At 37.2% G+C, this 19596-nt stretch overlaps 1 long non-coding RNA gene across 1 annotated transcript in view; it reads left to right on the forward strand.

Moving 5' to 3' along the window:
• The first annotated feature begins 2982 nt into the window (after positions 1 to 2982).
• The window catches only part of LOC119505398, a 188920-nt gene continuing 172306 nt past the window's right edge, over positions 2983 to 19596 (forward strand). Inside the window, exon 1 of the long non-coding RNA XR_005210730.1 lies at positions 2983 to 3022. This is a non-coding gene — a long non-coding RNA (uncharacterized LOC119505398). The remainder of the gene's footprint in view (positions 3023 to 19596) is intronic.

The raw sequence follows: 19596 nt of genomic DNA on the forward strand, positions 1-19596 counted from the left end.
CATAATTTCGTCTTTTTCATTTTACGTGTAAAGCATTTTCTCAAACATGATTTCCAGACTTTCTACACGTTATATGTAGTTGCTCAATGTGGATGAGTTGGGTTTTTCTTTAACCTTTGAAAATAAATGTTACCATTCAGTTTAAGGTCCTTTAAGATACATAGTTTTTAAACTTGAGTTATAGCAACCTTTTGGTCTGCGAGTGTGTATTCAGATTCATACCTAACATTTTTCACGTTAAAAAAATCATGCAACACATCTTTTATTATTCACGGAAGAACTCGAGATGCAGACACACAAAATGACCCCAAGTCTCCACCTTGTGCAGTCATAGACCGTCACCCACTGCTGTGTACTGGTATCATAAAACCAAATAGCTACCGTTTATCAAATTCCTACCATGTGTCTGGTACTATGCTACTCAGCCTATATAAAGAACTATACTTCATTCTCTTCCCACATCTCTAGGATATAGATACTGTCATCCCTGTTTTACAGAGGAGATAACTGGGGTTCAAAGAGGTTAAATTATTTACCCAGAATTACCTTGATTGCTGACTCCAGAGCCCACTGAGTCCTGAGTCCACTAGGCTGGTACAGAGTTGGTGACAACTTTACTTCTTAGGTAATACCTTATGGGGGGTTAATAATAACAACCCAATTTAGAGTAAGGATGGTACACAGATTAAGTGCCTGGGAGAGTAACATAGGGCCAAGAACAGTTTTTCCTACTTCAAAATTTTGCTTAGTAAGCAAATAATTTCCCATGCCTCTAATAGGTTTCTGGTTTTGTACACTGTCAACCCTAGAGCAAATACATTTCCTGAAAGAGGAAACATTAACTATGAAGGCCTAGATTCTGCATGATCATGGCAAATGACCTTGATCATACATGGCTATAATGAAATGTCTCTGTATACATGATGTTCTACAGCCAGTGTGTGTGAATTTTTCCCTACAGTGAATTGACCAATTATCTAGGCATTGGCCCAGAGCCAAAAATATCAGGAAAGCAAAAGTAATTATGAATTAGTACCATGGTCCATAGTACTACTAGTACTTAAAGGTGTAAAATAGGAAGAAAAATATCCTAGCACACATCTCCTTCTTACGGAAACAAAAAGAACATGATATTAAGTGTGTAGTAATGTGATCCACATTAGCAGCAATAAAAGATGACTTGGGAGGGCTTTAACCTTTATCACCTCTAACTTCTGTTAACCTCTGCAAATAGACCACTCCAAGTAATTGTACCATCTAAGTGAAATTAGTTTTTGCTCTAGAAGTCTATCTTCATGCCAGAACACTAGTTCCCTATTTCTAGTCAGAATGACACCTCTAATACCCTCTATAGAAATTTTTGAGTTATCCTCTTGTACACATATAGTTAATGAGCAACCATGCAAAAAGGAGTACTTTAGGGGAGCGGTAAAGCATATAGTTAAGAGCTTGGGCTCTGGAATCACAACTGGTCTAAGTATTGTGTTTGCCTTTGATTAATTATGAAACTTTGGACAAAGTACTTAGCTTTCTTGATGCCTCAGTTTCCTCAACTGCAAAATGACATTCAGAGTAACACTTCACAGGGTTGTTGCAAGGCTCATGTGATTCAAGGAAGCTAAGAGTTTAGAACAGTACGTTCAAGAAAGGGTGGCACTAATCTTAATTTCAGTAATTACTCAGGGATAGTAGAAGCAATAGCAAATGACTTATAAACCTCCTGATGTATGTACATATTCATATTTCTAATAAATACAGTGTCAGAACCCAGGGAACCTTACTGCTCCATCACAAATGCCAGTTTGTCAGGAAGGCTCTTTTCCAACTCTCTATTAATGTATATCAGAAAGATAATATGTACTGTTTCAGAACTGGAGCTGAGAACTTGTTGATTAGTTCCCATTTACCAAGATTACAGCAAATTAGATTTAACTGTGACTGGCATGTGAACAATCTGACGTTGGACATGGATGAGGAATATTGCTATATAAACCACAGCACATTTAATTTCTTTTAAGTAATGAGATTTTATGTGGTTGCCTTAATCATTGCAGTCTTATCAACATGCACTTTGTGGTACTTTTCCTTTTGGTTGGAATATGAATGAGCCAACACTCAACTAGGTACTTCCAGTTGGAATCTTGGTTACTGAATATAAGAAACAAGCAAGTATGATAAAAATGGTTTGGAAAGCCCTACTGAGTCTTTGGAGCCAACAGTCTATAGTTCTGTAGATACGCAATGTAGATAATATCCCTAAAAGAGATAACATTAGGCTTCAATATGTATTTCCTTTTAGCTTCTCCCAAGACTCATAATTCTGTAAACAATGAGCCAATAAGCTTGTCAGTGAGAGGAATCATATCCTTGACCAGGTATTATCCCCTGTTCCTTTCATATTGGTCCTCTGCACCTTGCCAAACACAATTGTGAGTCACTTAAGACCCTGGAATAAAGAGTGTGCTTACGTGCTAGGAGGGGAGGAAGCTCCTGGTTTAGTGCATAGTCATAAAATATTCAGTAAGAAAGAGAACAAGGAGTAGGGAGACAATACCATCTTCCTAAATGTTAGCCAAAATCACTAGCTAATTTCTAATACAGAAAGAGAGAATTTAAATTAGTACCTTGATAGGTTGATGATGTGGATTGAATTGTGTACCTCAATTTAGACATGTTCTTGGACTTGGTTCACATTCTGGTGGGTGTGGACTCGTAAAAAAGATCTCTTCAAGATGTTACTACAGTTAAAGTGTAGTTCAAGTGAGTCAGGTTGGGCTTTAATCCAGAGTACTGAAGTCCCTTTATAAGTAGAGAGAAAGTCAGATGGTGAGAAGCCATGGGAAGCAGCCAGAAGCTGGAAGTTAATGGAACCTGGAGACAGGAGAAGATGCTGCCATGTGCATCGCCATGTGAATCATCATATGACAGAAAGGCCAAAGACCAAGGATCCATGGCAGCCAGCCCCAGAACACCCAGTGTTTTGAGAGAAAGCACCGCCTTGCTGATGCCCTGATTCAAAACCGTGAGTCACTTAATTCCCTTTGTTTAAACCAACCTGTTGTAAGTCATTTGTTTTAGCAGCTGGGAAACTAAAACAGTTGGTCAAAATTTGATAGAAGTTAGATGGAAAGAATATTGTGCACTGGTGTTTTTGGTGCTGTTCTACTGTATGCTTGAGTCACAGAGGGCTGGTAGCAAATGAGCCACAATGCTGTCAGCAGCAGTGACTCCCCGCCTGGCCGTACTCTTCCCAAATCCACCTCAGAATGCCTCCCTGAGCACATCTGCATATACTCATCCTCCAGCTTGAACTCTCAGCATTTCTTTGCATTCATATTTAAAATTTGCATTCTTTTTGATATGTTGCTTTGTAAGTAGGTTCTTTAGTTGTATCATGTGTGTGAGTGACACAGCTTTATCACAAGCTCTTTGAGACCCCGGCCTGTGTGCTCACAATTTTCATTTGTGACTCCTTTATTTTTAGCACACATTAGGTGATTAGCAAATGCCAGGTGGCTGACTGAAACTTAAAGGCAACTACTCAGAATTATTATCCTAAGGCCCAGGCTCCTGAAATGCAATTGCTTCTTTTGCAAATAGCTTTTGTCTCTATTTGAGAGTCACATAACTCTGTTTAAGGGTTAGAGTTACTCTGCTTTAAAGTGGGAAAGGAGCAGGGGAGAACCTCAGGAGAACTTCATATCTCCTTTGGCATCAGCTTGGATCTTTTCCTATCTCCCTCTCTCCACTAATTCTTTAACACAACAGCTAAATATAAAATCACAACCAATGTCTCTGGGCAATCTAAAGTGACTTCTTGTTAAATTGGGTTTTGACATTGTCATGATTATCATGAAAACCTGGCACTTTTCTCGTCCATATGAATGTAAAGGCTGACTGGCTTGCCAAGTTCCACAACTTGAGAGATTTTTATTAGAAGTGTATTGAATTTATAGATCAATTTGTTGTCTTTCCTTTGTGAACATGATATATCTCTCCACTTATTTACAGCTTCTCTTATATTCTTTAATTAGGTATGTAATTTTCTCTGAAAAGGCCCTTCACATTCTTCTGTGAGATTTTCCCAGGTTATATTATAATTGTGTTGCTTTTGAAAATTGTTTCTTCTAAAAATTATGTTGCCTAATTGTTTGTTGCTAGTGTTTAGCAACGTTCTTTTTGTGTATTCATTTTTTATTTAGCTTTGCTAAAAGTTCTTGTTGGTTGTAAATAAAAGCAACAACAAGCAAAACAAATAAGCACCAAACCAAAAAGCTACTCTAATCATTTCACTCTCATATTTTTTGACTTTCAATAGCTGCCTTTTTCCTACAGAGTGAAGTCCAGGCTCCTTAGCATAACACTAAGATCTCTTCACAGTCTGGCTCCAGTTGATTTTTCAAAGCTTGCTTTTCACTGCACTTTCCCCCTTGGTCTTTGCAGATCCATGAGTGTTTATAAGCTCTGTAGCCATTCACATAGTTTTCTCTCCATTTCTGTGGGAGGAAATCTTAGTAACTGTAGTCACAGGCCTCCATGAAATTTTCCTGGATTTCCCCAGTTGGAATCAAAGTGCCATTCTTTTGTGCACTTTTAACCCAGACTCTTCATATTTACATTTTAAAATTTCAGGGCAAATAAAGGTCATATATCAGAGTTAGAAGCTGTTGGAGATGGTTCCAGCAACAGAGTATAGGGTTTGAAGGGGTGAACTTTGGATCAGGCCAATCGTTGATAGGCTTGAATCCTGGCTCAACCACTGTGTAACCTTGGGCGAGTTACTTAATATTTCTGAGCCTTGGTTTTCTCCTCTTCAAAATGGGATTGCTTTGAGGATTAAATAAAATTATCTGTGTAGGGTGTTTACCCTGCTACTTGGCACATGGTAATTGCTCCAATGCATATTAGCCACTATTATCACATGGTAGATGTCAATTGATGTTTTGTTTGTTTGTTTTTTCTTTTTTTTTGAATTTTTTCAAAGCAGTTTTATTGTGATATAGTCACATACCATACAGTCCCTCCAAAATGTACAATCAGTAGCTTTTAACATATTCACAGAGTTGTGCAACCACCAGTCAATTTTTAGAACATTTTCGTTAACTCCAAAAAGAAAAATCCCATACCCCTTAGCAGTCACCTCTCAATCTCTCTATCCTTCCTCATCCTTACACAACCAGTTTCTATTTGTCTCTATAGATTTATTTATATTTACATTTTATATAAATGTTATCATACAATATGTAGTACTTTTTGTCTGGTTTCTTTCACTTAGTATAATGGTTTTTAAAAATTATTTTTAATTAGAGAAGTTGTAGATTTACAGAAAATCATGTAAAACGTACAACGTTCCCATATATCTCCCTGTTAGTGACACTTGGCATTAGTATGGTACCTTTGCTAAAATTGATGAAAGAATATTGAAATAGTACTATTCACTATAGTTCATAGTTTACATTAGGTGTATTTTTCCCCGTATACCATCCTATTATTAACACTTTGTTTTAGTGTCATACTTTTGTTATAGTTCATGAAAGAACATTCTTAGACTTGTACTATTAATCCCAGTCCATTGTCTTAGACTTGTATTATTAACCCCAGTCCATTGTCTACAACAGGATTTGCTGTGTAATACAGTCCCATGTTTTATCTTCCAATTTCCGTTCTATTTACATATATAACTCAAAACTTCCCCTTTCAACCACATTCACATACATAGTTCAGCACTGGTGATTACACTCACAATAATGTGCTACCAACACCACCATCCATTTCCAAATCTTTGCAATCAACCTAAATAGAAATTCTGTACAAATTAAGCCTCAGTTTCTCATTCTAACTCACTGCTGTCAGTCACTCTACAGTCTCTTTCTGCAATGTGAGGGCCCCGGGCAAGGCTGCCTCTGTGTGGCTTCCAAGCTGTGTGGAACTGAATGAGGGGGAGGAGGGAAGGAGAACGGGGAATTGACTGGGGGTCTGGGACGGAATTCTCCTACCTGAGATTTTTCTGTTCCTTCAATTCAGTGTTTGTGGAGTCCTTCTCCAGTCCCTACCATTCATCAGAATTCTAAGCAAGTGGAATTTGTCCTTTTATTTGCTAAATCTTTGGGGAGACTTTTCCAGGGTATGCCTTATGTCACCATGTTGATGATGTAACTCTCAGTTGATGTTGAATAAATCTAGTCCCAAACCTTAATTCAAAGATGAAGAGACTAAGAGGGCAGGGAGAAAAAGGGACTTGTTCAAGGTCACACCTTTAGTTTAGAGCAGGTCTGTAACTTGTGCACTAGCAACAAGGGGAGACCTCCTTCTGCTTTATTAATATAAGGTATGTATAATTCTCTCTACTCAAGACTGAAAGCTTCCTAAGGGCAGGGACCTTGTTTGAATCACCTTTGTTGTCCCTTGCCTCTAAGTACAGGGCCTTGATTATGTTAGATCCTCAGTAAGTGTTGAATGTAATTTAACTAAAGACAGTTCCTGTCAGAAACAAGAATGAATTAAGAAAATCCCTATAATCAGGCATAGGTTTGACCCTGTAAAATTTTACTAAGCTCTAAATATGACACATGATCAAGTGATGTTAATAAGGAAAAGCTTAAGTTGAACATTATTGTATTTTTAGGTGACAAAAACAACAGACCACTTAAGCAGTGATCAAGATTTCTAGATAGATTTCTAGATAGAGTAGACATTTCATACACTGCCAATTTCTGATAAGAAATTCAGACATTTATTTTTAATCTGCCATTATACCTATGGCATATATCATCAGTTTAAAATATGATTATGGAAGTTAATAAAAGACAGCCTTTATAGAAGTAATGGAATGTGACTAGTAATTATCATGAAGGATTAATTAGTACTCTGTGTGAGAGCAAGCAACTGAGTCACAGGCAGTAAATTTGTTTTCAAAAACATTAGAAGGGATGGTTTGCCATATCATTGTTTTTTTATCTCATAATATGTTGAGTGATAGTCATCATTTTATTAGCTTGGCTGGGAAATTACAGATGTCTATTTTCTATAATTAAGATTTTATGAATTTTCACATAAATTGTAATTACAGAGACCTGTATAAATAATCTAGTACAGAACAACAAACTCCTAAATAGATAGGAGGTAAGTTATTACTTTCAAATCATAGTATTAGTTCTTTCAAAATTTATTTTCTTACTCAGAAAGGACTCCTTGTTTTGCTTGCCCACATTCATGTGCAGGGGTGTAATAGAGAAATAGTGCTTGAACATTGCTGATCACATCTCAAGACTATCACTTGCTGTTGCCAAATAGTGCTTTGAGAAAACAAGATTGTACTACATGGAAAATGTCATAAGGACCTAATGCTAAAGCACTTTTTCCACTAATAAAGTATACATTATAAGTCAGGAGATGTGCACATTACTTTTCTGAACACATGGGGAGAAAAGGAAAGGAAAACAAGTGGTCTGTTTGATGAATAACAAATATCTAACATCTTTCTAGTTTGGCTACACAAAGATCCAATTATCTCTCACATTTTTTAACAGTTTTACAAATTACCTGTGTATTCAAGAGGAATTAAAAAAAATGGAGAAAAACAAAAGAATTAAGAACAAAGTAAAGTTCCAGTTCAGAGAATTTAAATGGGCTAAATAATATCATTGTGAAAAAAACACCATAAAAAGTACAATTCAAATTCATTCTTGGTCTAGTGCAGCATGTACACTGTCCAGCTGTTTGCCAAGCACTTGTTAAAATTAATTGTAACAGCAGCTTTCTCTAAGTAGAACTCTGGAAAATGTGCTTGGAGTAGAGAAATGCAAATTGAGTTATGAGATAATTTTGTACTCTAGGGACAGATTTTTTTTTTTTTTTCCATTTCACATTACTTCATGTTGGAAAAGGTTCATTATTATTTATAAAGCAGAACAAACCCCAAAGCCAGTCCCTTTCCAACCTCATTGTAACTCTGCATTCCAAACACCACTAAATTCCTAAATGAGCAGGCTAATTCTATCAGGAACCCCAAAATTTGCTTGGTGTATTACTAACTTAGATGACAGTATTTTATTCGATATAACTCTTACTCTCCAGGAAAAGCATCCCAACACCTTATTTCTCCATGACTATTCCTCTGGTAGAAGAGAAATTGACTTGTCTCTGTTAATCACACTTAAATTTTGTTTCTTTGAGCACTTAGTCCTTTAATAACGGGGGCTACTGAAATGCTTCAGAGAGGGGGTTTAGAAGAAACTATTATTCCACATGGCATTTTACATGTTTAGTGGACTTCTGAAAATGTTAGTTTTCAAATGTATTTGATGAACTAGGTGATTAAATAGTACATATAATAAAATATGCTGTAATATACTATTTTGCAATTAATCAATGTTACCTAATTAATTTTTTTTTAAATCCACAAATTGATAAAACTTTGTTTACAATCAAGCTAACAAAAATGACACATTATTCACTTTCCTTTGGTGGGGAAAGCCACCAGCCCCGACTCCCTGACTCCAAATCCATAAAAGGCAGGGTGATTCTTCTGGAGTAACTGGTTAAGTTGTGTGAGATGAACTTATCTTATCTGCAGGGACCTGAGGCTAGCAGTAGAGCCAGTGGGTTGAAGATATGAGATGTTTTCCATCTCCATGTGGGAACTTTACAACAGTAAGAGCTGCATCAAAATGACTATAGTAGTTAAGTTCTCTGTCATGTGAGATGTTCAAGGATGGACTAGCTGTGTCAAAGAGGCCATTCAGACATTAGATGGGCAGTTCCAATCCTTTAAGGGTGAGTTTCTTCATCATCACCTCTTGGATCCCTGCAGACTAAGGAGGATTTACCAGGTAGAGCCACTTTGTATGTGTAATTTGGGAACAGAAATGTACGTTTCCTGTCCTGATTCAGGTCAACCTCAACCCATGCAGAGAAAATGTCTATGAAATCTGTCAAAAGGGAAAGATTCCTAAGATTATATAAAACATTAAATTAGAAAGGAATAAAATAAAGGAATAAAAGTGAACTTAAATTGTGAGTTTCAAGCCATCTCTTATTTCTGTGTACTCCTTTTGTTTTAAAGGACAAAGATGACCAGAAGATCTAATTTTGCAAGATTATTCACTTTTCAATAATTGGGTAGAAATGTGTCCTGTTCTTCCCTGCATCTCCCCCTTCCTTATCCTCCCCCACCCTACCTTTAGAAAATCAATACAATCAGGGCAGTACTAATTGTAGGAAAGGTTTTAGTGAAAAAATTTTAATTTATGTGATACCCAAGACCCATTTAAAGTTTTGCTTGCTTTGACACTTCTCCGGTTTAGTTCAGTCAATTGAACTTTTCCCTCCTCTGATCTAAAACATTTTTCCTTCAGTATTTATTTAGCTACTATCCTGCACTATAGATGATTATAGTTTTACTAATGTGCATTCTGTCCCCCTAAGATAGTATTCATATTATGCCCTGAGGAAAGGAGGTACAAAGTCAAAGTTGTGACTTCTAGTCCTATGTAACTTATAAACCGTGTATAAACCCCTCAGCCTCTACCAACCAATGCAGAACATGATGCCTAACATGTAGGAGCTCATAAATAGCGCTTGTAGGTGGTTTGAAAGTGTCACTATAATACTGAACATAGGGCTTTCTACATAGCAGGTAATCAATAGGTATACCATAAGTTTAATTTAATTTTATGAGTAGATAATACATTCACATGTTAAAAAATAAAAATGATATGAAAATGAATACACTGAGAAGTCTGGCTCCTACCCTCATCTACCCTATTCCTCCTACTCTCTGTAGGAGATCACTTACTTTTATTCATGTGCTGTGCATCTCCATTATTTCTTTATGTAAATGCAAACAAATATAAATATTTATTGTATCATCTGCCTTTCTTAGACAGAGGTCTCATCTCTGTGCCCAGTTCTGAACTTCTTTTCATTCATTTTTCTGTAATCTTTCCATATCAGTGCATAGAGAGCATCCTCATTCTTTTTAAGGGCTGCAGGGTATTCCATACTGTGGCTGAGTCATAGTTATGTAACCAGTTCCCTTTTGAAGGACACATGGGTTGCTTCCATGTTGTCGCTGTTATAAGCAATTCTGTAATGAATAACTGTGTGCATGATTTCCTAAGTACACAGGTGTATCCCTAAGATAAATCCCCAGAATTGGGATTGCTAAGGATAAATTCATTTATAATTTTAATAGATAGTCCCAAATTACCCTCCAAAGGGGTTGTATCATTTTCACACTCACCATTAGTGTATATAGTCCATAATTCCCTCAAGATTTGTCAACCAAATGTTTAATCAGTCTTTCGGATTTCTGAAAATTTGATAGATGAGAAATTGTATCTCAGTGTGGTACTTTTTTTCCATTGCCTTTATTGTGTCTGCAGTTTAAATATTTTCATACATTTTAAGATAATTTGTATTTCCTTTTTTTCTGTTTTATACTTTGCTCTTTTTTTTTCTATTGGGTTGTTGGTCTTTGTCTTGTTTATTTCTAGCACCTTGCTACATATGATAGCGATTAGCCTTTTGTCGATAAAATGAGTTGTAAATATTTTTCCAGCTTTTTGTTTTTTGTCTTTTGATTTTATTTGTCATGTCATTTTTTAGTAGTATTTTTATTTAGTTGAGTTGGTTAGTCTTTTTAGTTTTATGACATCTGAATTATAAGGCAGAGTTGAACAGGTCTTCCTTACTCCAAGTTAATAAAAAAATCAACCAGATTTTCTCCTTGTTCTTTTATGTTTCGTTTTTTAAAAAGTAGGTTTTTGAACCATTTGGAGTTTATTCTGGTATGTGGTATGAAATAGGCATCAACTTCATCTTTTTTTTCCCCCAGAGGGTTACCCAGTAGTAACCAATAAAAATGGATTGATTATAATAATCTGTGATCACAGTAATGCCCAAACCAGTAGATTGACTTGGTCAGTTCAGGGAAACAACTGATCACATCAACAAAAACGGAAACAAACAAACCAACCAACAAAAACCAAAATCAACAGGTCCTTTGAGTTTATTTTTAACCCCTATTTGATCTTCATGAAATGAGTTGAAGAGTTTTCTTAAAACTACGTCATTAACTATGGTATGCCTGGCACTGTGCTAGGGGCTTCATATATGTTATCTATAATCAATTCCTTGTCCAAGTGGGTGTTATTAACCTTATCATACCAATGAGGAAACAGCCTCAGAGAAGTTGAGGTGATTTACTTAGGACTCATAGCTTGAAAGTATTGGCGCAGGGATTGAAACTATGTAGAGAGTTACAAAGTCCAAGGTCTTTATAGTTTCAGAAGACAATGAGCTACATTGTCTGGGATATATGCAAAGGAAATAAGGACATCTGAAAGAAAAATGATGTATTTGTTAGATACGTGCAAAACCAAAATCAGCCTTACTTTGGGTTACCATCCTTTACCATGCTATTAGATTATGAAACAAAAAATGTCCATATGCTGAGGACACTACAATCCCTCAAAAAAATTAATTTCCCTTATATAGAAAAGGAAGGGCCAAAAGCGTTTAAGTTTGTCACATCTCTTTTGGGCTTTCTGCTCAGTTTTATAGACCTGTATTATTTGACTGTGATGTCTTCATTAAAACTGAAGATTCTCATTTATGTAAAAGTGAAATAATTTTTACATCACCATAAGTGGGCAATACATGTCAACTCACTGCCTGATTTGAGAGTTGTTTTAGTTTCTCAGGTGCTGAAAAAAATATCATGCAATCGGTTGACTTAACAACAGGAAATTATTGGCTCATAGTTTCAGAGGCAAGAAGTCTTGCTTACTCCCAGGTTCAGTATCTTTTGGCTGGCTGGCAAATTTGGGGGTTCCTTGGCTTTTCCATTATTATGGCAATATACATCATGACATATTCTCCTTTCTCTTCTGGGTTCCAGAAGCAGCTCATGGCTGTTCCCCCTGGCTTCTCTCTTCATCTGGCTTTCACTTTGTTTATAAAGGACTCTAGTAATTTGGATTTGAGCCACATCTTAACTGAAGTAACATCTTGAAGAAATCTTAACTTTCAATGGGGACCAAGAACATGTCCAAACTGGGTACGCGCCTCAATCCACCACAAGAATGAATACAAAAAGTGAAATAATGATACTGGTGAGATAACTTGCTTTATTATACCTGAAATAGAAAGGAACACAAAGGGAATTATATGTAAAATTCGTATTATATATAATCCAGTTTTCAGAATTTAAGTTCAAAGAAAGGTATTTGTTGGATTTGTAATGTAGAGTTCAAGTTTGGACATAAAACAGACCCAAATTCTCAGCTTTGTCTATCAGTATCAGTGCTCTATTTTAGTCTTTCTTTGATGGTTGAATTGTTCATGTATTTACAAAATGCATAAAGCTATGTTTTAGTGTAAGGCTAAAATAAAAGTGCGTATTTAAAAAGTTATCCGTTAGTACCCTAAGTCCGTAAATGACATTATGAAGGAAAGGATATCTGGGGCCCACTCACAAGGTTATGGCAGGAGGGGAGTGGGGGCCTGTGGTGGTGAACACAGGCAGGGGATCCTGACCCTGGGCTCTGTATCAACTCTACCATAAGCTGTCTGTGACGGTGTTGCCCAGGGCAAGAGGTGTCTCCATGTTGGGAGAAGGACTGAGGTCTTAGCCAGGCCCAGCGGGTTGTGAGCAACACAACCAAGTATCCAAAAGGACAAAAATAGGAACTTGAGTGAGGTACAGAATGAGTTGGTTGTTTCAGATGTTTTAGGGTGTTGAATCTGGGCATACTATTGCAATCTAGTCTACTGATGCAGAGTCACTTCTGCTTGAAGTTGATGTGGGATTGTTTGTGTGCTTTTAAAATTTAGATTAACAGTATCCTTTTTTTTTTTTTATCATCATTTTATTGAGATATATTCACATACCACGCAGTCATACAAAACAAATTGTACTTTCGATTGTTTACAGTTCCATTACATAGTTGTACATTCATCACCTAAATCAATCCCTGACACCTTCATTAGCACACACACAAAAATAACAAGAATAATAATTAGAGTGAAAAAGAGCAATTGAAGTAAAAAAGAACACTGGGTACCTTTGTCTGTTTGTTTCCTTCCCCTATTTTTCTACTCATCCATCCATAAACTAGACAAAGTGGAGTGTGGTCCCTATGGCCTTCCCAATCCCATTGTCACCCCTCATAAGCTACATTTTTATACATCTGTCTTCGAGATTCATGGGTTCTGGGTTGTAGTTTGATAGTTACAGGTATCCACCACCAGCTACCCCAATTCTTTAGAACCTAAAAAGGCTTGTCTAAAGTGTGCGTAAGAGTGCCCACCAGAGTGACCTCTCGGCTCGTTTTGGAATCTCTCTGCCACTGAAGCTTATTTCATTTCCTTTCACATCCCCCTTTTGGTCAAGAAGATGATCTCCGTCCCATGATGCCGGGTCTACATTCCTCCCCGGGAGTCATATTCCACGTTGCCAGGGAGATTCACTCCCCTGGGTGTCTGATCCCACGTAGGGGGGAGGGCAGTGATTTCACCTTTCAAGTTGGCTTAGCCAGAGAGAGAGGGCCACATCTGAGCAACAAAGAGGCATTCAGGAGGAGACTCTTAGGCACAAATACAGGGAGGCCTAGCCTCTCCTTTGCAGCAACCGTCTTCCCAAGGGTAAAACTTATGGTAGAGGGCTCAACCCATCAAACCACCAGTCCCCTATGTCTGTGGTCATGTTAGCAACCATGGAGGTGGGGTAGGCGAATACCCCTGCATTCTCCACAGGCTCCTCAAGGGGGCACTACATCATTTTTTTTCCTTGTTTTTCTTTCTTTCTTTCTTTCTTTTTTTTTTTTAACTTTCCCTTCTTTTTTAAATCAACTGTATGAAAAAAAAAGTTAAAAAGAAAACAAACATACAATAAAAGAACATTTCAAAGAGACCATAACAAGGGAGTAAGAAAAAGACAACTAACCTAAGATAACTGCTTAACTTCCAACATGTTCCTACTTTACCCCAAGAAAGTTACATAATATAGCAACCTTTCTGTGAACTTGTTCCTACTATATCCATCAGAAATTAACAGACCATAGTCATTTCTGGGCATCCCCAGAACGTTAAAAAGCTTATCTGTTCTTCTTGGATTATTGTTCCCCCTTCCTTAATTGCTCTCTATTGCTAGTTCCCCTACATTCTACATTATAAACCATTTGTTTTACATTTTTGAAAGTTCACATTAGTGGTAGCATATAATATTTCTCTTTTTGTGCCTGGCTTATTTCACTCAGCATTATGTCTTCAAGGTTCATCCATGTTGTCATATGTTTCACGAGATCGTTCCTTCTTACTGACGCGTAGTATTCCATCGTGTGTATATATCACATTTTATTTATCCACTCATCTGTTGAAGGACATTTGGGTTGTTTCCATCTCTTGGCAATTGTGAATAATGCTGCTATGAACATTGGCGTGCAGATATCTGTTCGTGTCACTGCTTTCCGATCTTCCGGGTATATACCGAGAAGTGCAATCGCTGGATCGAATGGTAGCTCTATATCTAGTTTTCTAAGGAACTGCCAGACTGACTTCCAGAGTGGCTGAACCATTATACAGTCCCACCAACAGTGAATAAGAGTTCCAATTTCTCCACATCCCCTCCAGCATTTGTAGTTTCCTGTTTGTTTAATGGCAGCCATTCTAACCGGTGTTAGATGGTATCTCATTGTGGTTTTAATTTGCATCTCTCTAATAGCTAGTGAAGCTGAACATTTTTTCATGTGTTTCTTGGCCATTTGTATTTCCTCTTCAGAGAACTGTCTTTTCATATCTTTTGCCCATTTCATAATTGGGCTGTCTGTACTATTGTCATTGAGTTGTAGGATTTCTTTGTATATGCAAGATATCAGTCTTTTGTCAGATACATGGTTTCCAAAAATTTTTTCCCATTGAGTTGGCTGCCTCTTTATCTTTTTGAGAAATTCCTTTGAGGTGCAGAAACTTCTAAGCTTGAGGAGTTCCCATTTATCTATTTTCTCTTTTGTTGCTTGTGCTTTGGGTGTAAAGTCTAGGAAGTGGCCGCCTAATACAAGGTCTTGAAGATGTTTTCCTACATTATCTTCTAGGAGTTTTATGGTACTTTCTTTTATATTGAGATCTTTGGTCCATTTTGAGTTAATTTTTGTGTAGGGGGTGAGGTAGGGGTCCTCTTTCATTCTTTTGGATATGGATATCCAACTCTCCCAGCCCCATTTGTTGAAAAGACCATTATGGCTCAGTTCAGTGACTTTGGGGGCCTTATCAAAGATCAGTCGGCCATAGATCTGAGGGTCTATCTCTGAATTCTCAATTCGATTCCATTGATCTATATGTCTATCTTTGTGCCAGTACCATGCTGTTTTGGCAACTGTGGCTTTATAATAAGCTTCAAAGTCAGGGAGTGTAAGTCCTCCCACTTCGTTTTTCTTTTTTAGAGTGTCTTTAGCAATTCGAGGCATCTTCCCTTTCCAAATAAATTTGATAACTAGCTTTTCCAAGTCTGCAAAGTAGGTTGTTGGAATTTTGATTGGGATTGCATTGAATCTGTAGATGAGTTTGGGTAGAATTGACATCTTAATGACATTTAGCCTTCCTATCCATGAACATGGAATATTTTTCCATCTTTTAAGGTCCCCTTCTATTTCTTTTAGTAGAGTTATGTAGTTTTCTTTGTATAGGTCCTTTACATCTTTGGTTAAGTTGATTCCTAGGTACTTGATTTTTTTAGTTGCTATTGAAAATGGTATCTTTTTCTTGAGTGTCTCTTCAGTTTGTTCATTTCTAGCATATAGAAACATTACTGACTTATGTGCATTAATCTTGTATCCCGCTACTTTGCTAAATTTGTTTATTAGCTCTAGTAGCTGTATCGTCGATTTCTCAGGGTTTTCTAGATATAAGATCATATCGTCTGCAAACAATGACAGTTTTACTTCTTCTTTTCCAATTTGGATGCCTTTTATTTCTTTGTCTTGCCGGATTGCCCTGGCTAGCACTTCCAGCACAATGTTGAATAACAGTGGTGACAGCGGGCATCCTTGTCTTGTTCCTGATCTTAGAGGGAAGGCTTTCAGTCTCTCACCATTGAGTACTATGCTGGCTGTGGGTTTTTCATATATGCTCTTTATCATGTTGAGGAAGTTTCCTTCAATTCCTACCTTTTGAAGTGTTTTTATCAAAAACGGATGTTGGATTTTGTCAAATGCTTTTTCAGCATCTATTGAGATGATCAATTGATTTTTCCCTTTCGAGTTTTTAATGTGTTGTAATACATTGATTGTTTTTCTTATGTTGAACCATCCTTGCATGCCTGGAATGAACCCCACTTGGTCATGGTGTATGATTTTTTTAATGTGTCTTTGGATTCGAATTGCAAGTATTTTGTTGAGGATTTTTGCATCTATATTCATTAGGGAGATTGGCCGGTAGTTTTCCTTTTTTGTAGCATCTTTGCCTGGTTTTGGTATTAGCTTGATGTTAGCTTCATAAAATGAGTTAGGTAGTGTTCCATTTTCTTCAATGTTTTGAAAGAGTTTGAGTAAGATTGGTGTCAGTTCTTTCTGGAAAGTTTGGTAGAATTCCCCTTTGAAGCCATCTGGCCCTGGGCATTTATTTGTGGGAAGATTTTTGATGACTGATTGGATCTCTTTGCTTGTGATGGGTTGGTTGAGGTCTTCTATTTCTTCTCTGGTCAGTCTAGGTTGTTCATATGTTTCCAGGAAATTGTCCATTTCTTCTACATTGTCCAGTTTGTTGCCATACAGTTGTTCATAATATCCTCTTATAATTTTTTTAATTTCTTCAGGATCTGCAGTTATGTCACCTTTTTCATTCATTATTTTGTTTATATGGGTCTTCTCTCTTTTTGATTTTGTCAGTCTAGCTAGGGGCTTGTCAATCTTGTTGATGTTCTCAAAGAACCAACTTTTGGTGATATTTATCCTCTCTATTGTTTTTTTGTTCTCTATGTCATTTATTTCTGCTTTAATCCTTGTTATTTCTTTTCTTCTACTTGGTTTAGGATTGGTTTGCTGTTCATTTTCTAGCTTCTTCAGTTGATCCATTAGTTCTTTGATTTTGGCTCTTTCTTCCTTTTTAATATATGCGTTTAGTGCTATAAATTTCCCCCTCAGCACTGCTTTTGCTGCATCCCATAGGTTTTGGTGTGTTGTGTTCTCATTTTCATTCGTCTCTATATATTTAGCAATTTCTCTTGCTATTTCTTCTTTAACCCACTGATTGTTTAGGAGTGTGTTGTTTAACCTCCAGGTATTTGTGAATTTTCTAAGTCTCTGATGGTTATTGACTTCTAATTGTATTCCATTGTGGTCAGAGAATGTGCTTTGAATAATTTCAAACTTTTTAAATTTATTGAGGCTTGTTTTATGTCCCAGCATATGATCTATTCTGGAGAAAGTTCCGTGAGCACTAGAAAAGTATGTGTATCCTGGTGATTTGGGATGTAATGTCCTGTATATGTCTGTTAAATCTAATTCATTTATCAGATTGTTTAGGTTTTCAATTTCCTTATTGGTCTTCTGTCTGGTTGATCTATCTATAGGAGAGAGTGATGTGTTGAAGTCTCCCACAATTATTGTGGAAACATCAATTGCTTCCTTTAGTTTTGCCAGTGTTTCTCTCATGTATTTTGTGGCACCTTGATTGGGTGCATAGACATTTACGATTGTTATTTCTTCTTGCTGAATTGCCCCTTTTATTAGTATGTAGTGGCCTTCTTTGTCTCTCAAAACATCCCTGCATTTGAAGTCTATTTTATCTGAGATTAATATTGCTACACCTGCTTTCTTTTGGCTGTAGCTTGCATGAAATATTTTTTTCCATCCTTTCACTTTCAGTTTCTTTGTGTCCCTATGTCTAAGATGAGTCTCTTGTATGCAACATATTGATGGTTCATTTTTTTTGATCCATTCTGCGAATCTATATCTTTTAATTGGGGAGTTTAATCCATTTACATTCAACGTTATAACCGTGAAGGCATTTCTTGAATCGGCCATCTTATCCTTTGGTTTATGTTTGCCATATTTTTCCCCTCTCTCTATTAATATCCTTTATTGTACCCATACCGAATCTCTTTAGTACTGAACCTTTCTCCAAGTCTCTCTGTCCTGTCTTTGTTTCTCTGTCTGTAGGGCTCCCTTGAGTATCTCCAGTAGGGCAGGTCTCTTGTTAGCAAATTCTCTCAGCATTTGTTTGTCTGTGAAAAATTTAAGCTCTCCCTCAAATTTGAAGGAGAGCTTTGCTGGATAAAGTATTCTTGGCTGGAAATTTTTCTCACTCAGAATTTTAAATATATCGTGCCACTGCCTTCTTGCCTCCATGGTGGCTGCTGAGTAGTCACTACTTAGTCTTATGCTGTTTCCTTTGTATGTGGTGAATTGTTTTTCTCTTGCTGCTTTCAGAACTTGCTCCTTCTCTTCTGTGTTTGACAGTGTGATCAGTATATGTCTTGGAGTGGGTTTATTTGGATTTATTCTATTTGGAGTTCGCTGAGCATTTATGATTTGTGTATTTATGTTGTTTAGAAGATTTGGGAAGTTTTCCCCAACAATTTCTTTGAATACTCTTCCTAGACCTTTACCCTTTTCTTCCCCTTCTGGGACACCAATGAGTCTTATATTTGGACGTTTCATATTATCTATCATATCCCTGAGGTCCATTTCGATTTTTTCAATTTTTTTCCCCATTCTTTCTTTTATGCTTTCATTTTCCATTCTGTCATCTTCCAGGTCACTGATTTGTTGTTCAACTTCCTGTAGTCTTGTACTATGAGTATCCAGAATTTTTTTAATTTGGTCCACAGTTTCTTTAATTTCCATAAGATCATCCATTCTTTTATTTAGTCTTGCAATGTCTTCTTTATGCTCTTCTAGAGTCTTCTTGATTTCCTTTATATCCCGTACTATGGTCTCATTGTTCATCTTTAGTTCTTTGAGTAGCTGCTCTAGGTGCTGTGTCTCTTCTGGTCTTTTGATTTGGGTGCTTGGGCTTGGGTTATCCATATCGTCTCGTTTTTTCATATGCTTTATAATTTTCTGTTGTTTTTGGCCTCGTGGCATTTTCTGAACTTGATAGGGTTCTTTTAGGGTTTGTAGACCTATTGAAGTCCTTATCTCTAATTTATCAGATCTACAGCTTCGTGGAGTACACTTTCTCTAACTAACCAGCAGGTGGCGTCCACGAGCCACCTGTTCTCCACAAGCCAGTTCTCCCCTGCTTAGCCTTTTTGGTGAGTGGGGGAGTGAGTCTTGTGGGGCCCAATTGGTGTACCAAGCTTGCGTGTGTAGTTGGTGTTGCCTGCCCTGTATGTGGGGCATGTTTCTGGGCAGTCGGGGAGGGGGGGTGGCCCTAACAATCAAATCTCCCTGGTGATCCTAGAGTTTTAAAGGTGCTGCAATAGTGTAATCCTTCAGTTCAGTCCTGCCACAGTTTGTCTCTGCCACTGACCCACAAGTCCTTGGTATTGGCATATGGCTCCTGAGACTTGCAAGTGGGCCCCTCTTCCAGGCTGTGCACCCCGGGTCCTCTGTTGAGGGATGACTGTGCTATGTCACAGGTGAGTGCCATCCC

The sequence above is a fragment of the Choloepus didactylus genome, chromosome 10 (assembly GCF_015220235.1).
Source record: "Choloepus didactylus isolate mChoDid1 chromosome 10, mChoDid1.pri, whole genome shotgun sequence".
In the NCBI taxonomy this organism is placed as follows: domain Eukaryota; kingdom Metazoa; phylum Chordata; class Mammalia; order Pilosa; family Megalonychidae; genus Choloepus; species Choloepus didactylus.